A 7,919-nucleotide genomic window follows, 5' to 3' on the forward strand; every position below is an offset into this window, starting at 1 on the left:
CTTGCCACATCTGTCAACTTCTGCTAATTACCGAGTTTGCTATCACCCTCCGCACTGATGTGAAGGGTAGGAAAAAGAGAAAAAGGAGGTTAAGGGATTCTACAATTATAAATGATGTCTGGCAGGCTAAGGTACCATATAATGCATTATAAGCACTTAAAAAGCTAACCCATTCTGTCTTCTTTCTTTGGCATAAATAATGGCTTTTTTATGAATAAATCATGCAGCCAAGGTCTCTGAAAATAGCAGGAACCTGGAGCAGAATGTCTCCATCCTCATTTTTGCTAGGACAGCAGAGAAGTCAGCAATCCACTCCATCACCACTGATAAACTGGGGAGAGCACAACTCCCAGTAATGAAAGAGGAAGATAAAGTTTCGGGAGGGTGAGTGGGGCAGGGGGATTTTTCTGCCAAAGCACCGACTGCACCCGAGCTCCGAATGCAAGGTAATGGACTCTGAGGAGATAAGCATTTTCTTCTGCCCCATGAATAAAGCAAGACCTCATAACTCATAGACAGGCAAAGCTGCCAGCAACTTAAAAGTGCTTCCTTCTGCTTCTGGTTTGTGTTTCCCTTTAATGAAGCTCCTCCAGAGTTGGGGGAGGGCTCAGAAATGGGGCTGGAAACCAAACTCTGCCTCTGGGGCAGCCCCGGGCAGGCAGAGCCACCCAGACCTCTGCACAAAGGGCTCAGAACTGCTCCAGAGCCTGTCCCAGCAGACAGGGAGGTCCTGCAGCCCTGCCAGGCAGGGGAAGGGTCTGTATGCATCCCAGATGAGGGCTGGGGGGAGGTATGGGGTCTCTGTTCAGCCCTGGATCATCCCCTCCACTCCCCCCTCTCTCCTCTCTGGGGATGTGATACCCACCCAGCCCCCTTACAAAGGGTTTTTTCCCATTCCTGCTGCCCAAAGGGGCTGTGGGTTTGGAGGCTGCCTTGAGCACCCCAGGGTGAGGGTCCCCATGCACCTTGAATCATAGAATCCTAGAATGGGCTGGGTTGGAAGGGACCTCAGAGATCATCAAGTCCAACCCTTGATCCACTCCCCCCGTGGTTCCCAGCCCATGGCACTCAGTGCCACATCCAGGCTCTTTGGAAAGATCTCCAGACACGGAGAATCCACTCCTTCCCTGGGCAGCCCATTCCAATGCCTGATCACCCTCTCCAGAAAGAAATTCTTTCGAATCTCCAACCTAAACCTCCCCTGGCACAACTTGAGACCCTGCCCTCTTGTCTTGCTGAGAGTTGCCTGGGAAAAGAACCCAACACCCCCCTGGCTCCAACCTCCTTTCAGGGAGTTGGAGAGAGTGATGAGGTCTCCCCTGAGCCTCCTCTTCTCCAGCCTCAACACCCCCAGCTCCCTCAGCCTCTCCTCACAGGATCTCTGCTGGATCCCTTCACAGCCTCCTTGCTCTTCTCTGGACCTGCTCCAGCACCTCAATCTCCTTCCTGAGCTGCGGGGCCCAGAACTGGACACAGGACTCAAGCTGTGGCCTCCCCAGGGCTGAGCACAGGGGCAGAATCCCTTCCCTGGACCTGCTGGCCACGCTGTTCCTGAGCCAGCCCAGGATGCCATTGGCCTTCTTGGCCACCTGGGCACACTGCTGGCTCCTGTTCAGCTTCCTGGCAATCCAGACTCCCAGGTCCCTTTCTGCCTGGCTGCTCTCCAACCACTCTGTGCCCAGCCTGGAGCTCCCCATGGGGTTGTTGTGTTGAACCTCATCCCGTTGGGATCATCCCAACTCTCCAGTCTGTCCTGGTCCCCCTGCAGAGCCCTCCTGCCTTCCAGCTGATCCACACTCCCCCCTAGCTTGGTGTCATCTGGGAATTGGCTGATGATGGACTCAATCCCCTCATCTAAATCATCACTAAAGACATTGTACAGCACTGGGCCCAACACTGATCCCTGGGGGACACCACTAGTGACTGGGCGCCATTTTGATGCAGCCCCGTTCAGCACCACTCTCTGGGCCCGGCCCTCCAGCCAGTTCCTAACCCAACACAGGGTGCTCCTGTCCAAGCTGGGGGCTGACAGCTTTTTCAGGAGGATGCTGTGGGAGATGGTGTCAAAGGCTTTGCTGAAGTCCAGGCAGACCACATCCACAGCCTTCCCCTCATCCACCAGGCGGGACACCTTATTTTCAGGACCTGTTTCCATTCCCTCCCATCCACCTGGTTTGCTCCAACTGATGCTCCCCTCCTGATGGCAGGAGGGGCAGGGCTTCACCATCTCCTTCTGGACTTCTTTTGGGTTAGAAAGTGTGTGACTCCACCAGTCCATTTCCCTTTCACTGTACCTAATACTTCTTAGTCTCTTTACCTCCTCCTTGAGCTCTGCCACCAGGCACAGCAAATCCTTCACCTGCTGGCATCACACACAGACCCCACTCACACTGTGCTCTGGTGCTAACACCAGGCTCAGACACTCTACACAGCCTAGGCCTGAAAACCTATGTCCCTCTTGCTGCCTCTCTTCAGGGGTTCCGTCTGTGTGGACACTCCTTGCGTCTTAATAGCAACAGGCTTTGCTTTTTTGGAAACCATTGCTCCTTCAAAAGAGCTGGAAGGTGTCTGTGCCCCTCCTGCTTCCCCTACATGCACAAACTGCCTCAATAACTGCCGTGTCCCATTCCTGTTTGTCTGCTCCTGTTCACCTCTCTCCAGGTCACTGGCACTCCTCGCAACCCTTTTACATCCCTCTGGGGAGTGCTGGGTGTTGTCCTCTTATCAATCAGCTACTAATTGATTGGCCTCACCTGAGGACACCAGCAGAACCTGAGGCAGATCTTCACATCCCTTTCTATCCCTCTGGGCAGTTGTTAGGTGTTACCCTCTTATCAATCAGCTGAATGATTGGCCTCACCTGAGGACACCAGCACAAGAAGCATGAGCTGTGTCCCATCCCCTGGTGTCCCCTCCTGTCCACACAGCCCATCCTCCAGCTGGTGAGGAACCACTGAGGAAAACCTCATCCCCTTGGAAGTGCTTCCCCTGTGGAAGGAGCCCGTGCTCACAACATAAGGAGGGTTTGGATTCACCCCCTGTGAATCCAGGTTTCCCAGGTGGGGCCATGTTCCTGGAGCTGTTCAAACAACATATGGGGAGAGCACCTGAGGGTCCAGTTGGCTGGTGGCTTGGGGTTGGCAGTCAGACTTGATGATCTTCAAGGTCTTTTCCAATCTTAATAGTTAATAATGGTTCCATAACACAGCCCTGCAGCACCCAGCCCTGGCACCCAGGTCCTGACCACCTCTCCAGGTTCCTGCCGGGGCTCCTCCTGGTTCTTTCCCAGCAGGTCCTTCCCTCTGTCCCCTCTTGCAGCAGGGATAGGAATGTTCCTGGGGACAGACCAACAGGAGCCTCTCAGCTCCTCCAGGGCTCCCAGGCTTTTTGCTTTTCTTTCCTGAGGAGGTGCAGTGGAGGATGTGGAGCAGAAGAAGCTCTCCTTGTCCCAGTGCTGTCCCCTCCCCAGGCAGCCCCCAGGCCAGGTGGTTGGGTTTCTTCTTTGGGTTTCATTCAGCACAAGCAGCTTGTGCTGGTTCTCCTTCTCCCTGGGGTGGGCTGCTCATTTTTGCCCCATAAGACAATGCCCTCTTTCAAAAACAAAGAAATTCTAAAGTACATATGAACATATGGTAACATATATCCTAGGCTGCCTTTGTGGCCAATTTTCTGTATGTTACCATATGGTGCTGCGTATTTAGCAAAAATATAACTTGACTGTTTCTCTTCCCATATGGGGATTCTTTTGCCTTAATTAATAACATTGAGCAAAAACTCTTTCTAAGGTTTCCAAGATTTCTGCTAGGGAATATCTTATGACAGACACATGCTCCTGAAGGCTTTCCTCCCTGTTTGTCCATAGCCTTCTGTCCTCATCCTCTTCCGTGTGCTGCATCTGCCCCTGGGATCCTGGGGTGGGGGATGCTGTGCCCCAGCTTGGCTCCATCCCACCAGCACCCACAGGAGCTTCGTCCCCTCCCCAGGACGTGACCTTCAGCTCCAGGGATGTGTCTGTGAGATGGATCCCTCCAGCTCATCCAGGAGTTTTGAGGAATGGCCCAGGGGGCAGTGGGGAAGCTGCTGGTGCAGAGGGATATTCATGGCCACGCAGGGATGGATGCCTTCAAAGGAGTGGGAAGCAGCACACAGTGAAGCCTCTCAAGTGCCAGTTCTCTCATATTATGGTAAAATATGTCAAAGGGTCCCCTCAGGACAAGTGTGCAGCCAAAGGCAGCGAGGTGAAACCCACTGGGGCTGTGCTGGGGCAGGAGGGGTGGGATGGGTCAGGGCTGTAGCCACAGCTGCTGGAAACCTTCCTGTTCTCCTGGCCAAAGCCTGGAGGTGAAGACAAAGCCCCATCCAGCTCCAGGTGTTCCCCTGCACCCCTGGGAATGTCCACAGGCAGGCAAACTGGGCTGGGGGAACAGGGACAGGAGGGATGCCAGGGAATTTCCAGGGCCCTGAGATAAAAGTGGAGGCTGGCTTAATATTGTAAAAGGGGAAAGAGGACGAGGTGAGTAATTACAAGTCTGTCAGCTTGACACTGATCCCAGGCAAAATAATGGGATGGCTGATATGGAATGCAATGAATGAAGAATCAGAAAGGGTAATATAATTAATGCCAATCAACAGGGATTTATGGAAAATAGATCCTGTCAAACCTACCTGGAGTCTTTCTTCCTGGTTTAGGTTTGTGGGTTTTTTTTATTTCCTTCTTTAAATCCAGCATTACAAGTTTCCCAAGTGAGGTAGAGGGGTTTGCTGAGGACCTGGAGAACAGCAACAGGTCACCTGGGCCTTGTGTGATGTTTTCTTACAATAAGACCCATCCCTGAACCTGAGCCTTGAACCCCAGAGGTGTTTTCCCACCCTACTCTGACCCTTCATCATCACACAAAAGAGGAGCTGAAGCTTCCAATCACTTTGTTCATCTTTTCCAGGATGGGAAAATCACTGTACACACAAGAAAGGGAAGTTTTAGTCCAAAGAGCTCCAACAGCTGCTGGAAAAGGGGATTTCCAAGCCAATGGCTGGGGGCTGCACCCAGGGAGCCTTCACTGAGGAAATGGTTTCGAAGTTCAGATTGGATATTAGGAAAAATTTCTTTACTGAAACAGTGGTGAAGCTTTGGAACAGATTGCCCAGGGAGGTGGTGGAATCACTGTCCCTGGGGTATGCAAAAAATGGGAAGATGTGGTGCTTTGGGAGATGATTTAGTGATTCAGGTGGTGTAGGACTGACACTTGGACTCAGTGATCTCAAAGGTTCTTTCCAGCCAGGATTCTGTGATTCTATGAAATGGCCTTAGGCAGCAAGTACAGGGCACGAGCACCTCCCCGAGCTGGATATATATATATATATATTTATATATGTATTTACTGCCTGACCAGGAGGGTGTCCAGAGGTCTGTGTCTGTGTGGGACTGCAGGGACAGCTCCCCAGCCTTCCCAGTCCCCCCCAGTCCTCCCAGCCCCAGCATGGTTTGCCCTCACATCCCACCATCTCCTTGGTGGCATCATCAGCTTCACTGGGCCAGCACCGTCCTTCCTGCCTCCCCCCATACTCAAGCACTGAAGGCAGCAGCAGCCTCTCCTTGGTAATATTTAAAACAATTTTATTCATGAAAATATGCTGTACAATGCACTATACACAGTTCTTTACATTGCCACATACACAAACTCTAATAGCACGATCAAGAAAGTTACCATTGCCTACGATAGATGCGTGGTGAGAGATGACACCGGTCAGGACCCTCCCCCCCAGTCTGTACAGTGAGAAACACGAGGGAAAGGAAGGGCCAAAAGCCACTGTGGGAACAAACCAGGAGGGGCCTGGGACATCCCCTCCATGCCAGCTCCTCGCTCCGGGCGGGGTTGAGAGCAGGGGATGCTCCTTGTCCCAAGGGGAGGGACAGGAGGTGACAGGAGCCATGTAAGGTGGGACACAGGAGGTGGGACAACTCCTGAGCTCCAGGAGCTGCTGCCAGAGAGGGGACCCGGAGCCTGGGACACCACTGGTTGGTGAAACAACCCCTGGGTGCCCCTTGCAGCGTGGCAAGGGGGGGGGGTGGGAGCTGCAGGGGGCACCCCCAGGACCTGGACCGAGCCCCCACTCCCTGTGCCATCACCTCCACCCCAACACCCTGCTCCTGGCACCCCCCAGGGGGTCTCTCAGTCCCACTCCCCTCCTCCAGCCCTCCTCACCCCCTCCTCCAGCCACCCCCCCATGTCCCAGGGTCCCAGGCACTGCGGGGGTCTCGGTGCCCCCCCCCGCCCCATCCCTCGCACGACGACTGAACACAGGACGCTCACCAACACGACTCCACCGCACACACAACAACCCCACGGTCACCAACCACAAAGACACCTTGGCAATGGGACACCTGGGGGCACCAGGGCAGGGGGAGGTGAGCGGGGGGCACAGGGGGGGCTTTGCTCCTGCTGCTGCTGCTGCTCCCCCTGAAGGATGGTGATCAGCCCCCACCCCTGACACCTAAAGGGGTCCGGGGGGTTCCCTGCTCCTGAGAATCCCACATCCCAAGCTCGGGGGCAGGACCCTTCCCTCTCTCCCAAGCTCGGGGGGCAGAGCCCCCCCTTTTCCTTGCTCTCCACACCCTGTGCTCAGAGCTGGGGTGCTGGGTAGCAATGAGCCATTTGCAGTTTCCAAAGATTTTAAATATGCCTAAAACGAGAGGTGATGTATAAAAGGAATGCAGTAATGATCCTGGCCAAAGAATAATCCTTTTTAAAAAAGCATTCAAGAAAGATTATATATAATAGAATATATTAAATTCTGTACATGATCAAATAATGTAAACATAATTAATTAACCTGTAAGAATGTCTTTAGAGACTCTGCCCACCGGGTGCCCGGGGCGAAGGGGAAGGGTGGCACGTGGGGCTCCTCTGTCACACTCTGCCACAAGCAGGAGGTGCCACCCCCAGGTCCCTGCCCCACAGCTGGGTGGGACCCAGCACCCACACCCTGGTGCGGGTGTTGGAGGGAGAATGGATGCACTGGAACACATCCCAGTTGAGTGGACAAAGCCTGGGGAGAGGCTGAGAGGAAGGCAGTGGTGCCTGGGAGGAAGGGGCTCTGCAGAGCAGCAGCTCCCACAGCCCCTCCATCTCCTCTGGACCAACGGTGCCACCCCACAGACCTGGCTGTGCCAGGAGCCCTCTGCCTGCTGAGCAGGGTGGCAGTGGGTCCCTGGACCAGCCCTGCCCCAGATGTCACCTGGAGGTCCCCATCTCCAGTCAGCAGCAGCCCCTGGGTGCCCCAGGACTGAGTCCTCCTTCTGACAGCCCCTGGGGAGCAGCAATCCTGGCACCCCAGGGATGAGCAGTGAGGCCTCTCGGACAGAGATGGCTGCTGGCTGGAGTCACTCTTGAAACCAGCAGTGACCCTCCCAGAGTCCCCCAGCCCTGCTGCCAGCCCCGTGTCACCTCCCTGGAAGCACACGGGGGGCACAGTGTGCATCACCCAGGCCCGGGACAGCCTGGACCCCGTGCGGACTCAGCAGCCTCACCACCACATCCCCCCCTCCTCACACACACACAGCCCCACACCACAGCCCCAGCTTCCACCCCGTCACCCCGCACCCAAAGCCAAGATGAGATGTACAACGGGGCACAGCCACCAGCCTTGCCCATGGCCTCTCTCCTCCTCTCCCTAAGCTCAACCCCTTCTTCCTTCAGATGCAAAAACTCAATGGCAAGAGTGCATGAAATCAAATAAATACCTCTCCCTTCCCTGCCCCTGTCAGCTCCCCCTGAGCCTCAGGCCAGCAGCGTGTCCCCCCAGCAGGACCACCCCGGGCAGGGCTGTGCTCCCTGGGGACACTGCTCTGAGCAGGGATGGTGACACCCCCAGGCACCTGTGGGCATGGGGGCGGCTGAGGTGCTGTCCCCAAGGCTGCTG

The sequence above is a fragment of the Calypte anna genome, chromosome 23, assembly GCF_003957555.1.
Source record: "Calypte anna isolate BGI_N300 chromosome 23, bCalAnn1_v1.p, whole genome shotgun sequence".
In the NCBI taxonomy this organism is placed as follows: domain Eukaryota; kingdom Metazoa; phylum Chordata; class Aves; order Apodiformes; family Trochilidae; genus Calypte; species Calypte anna.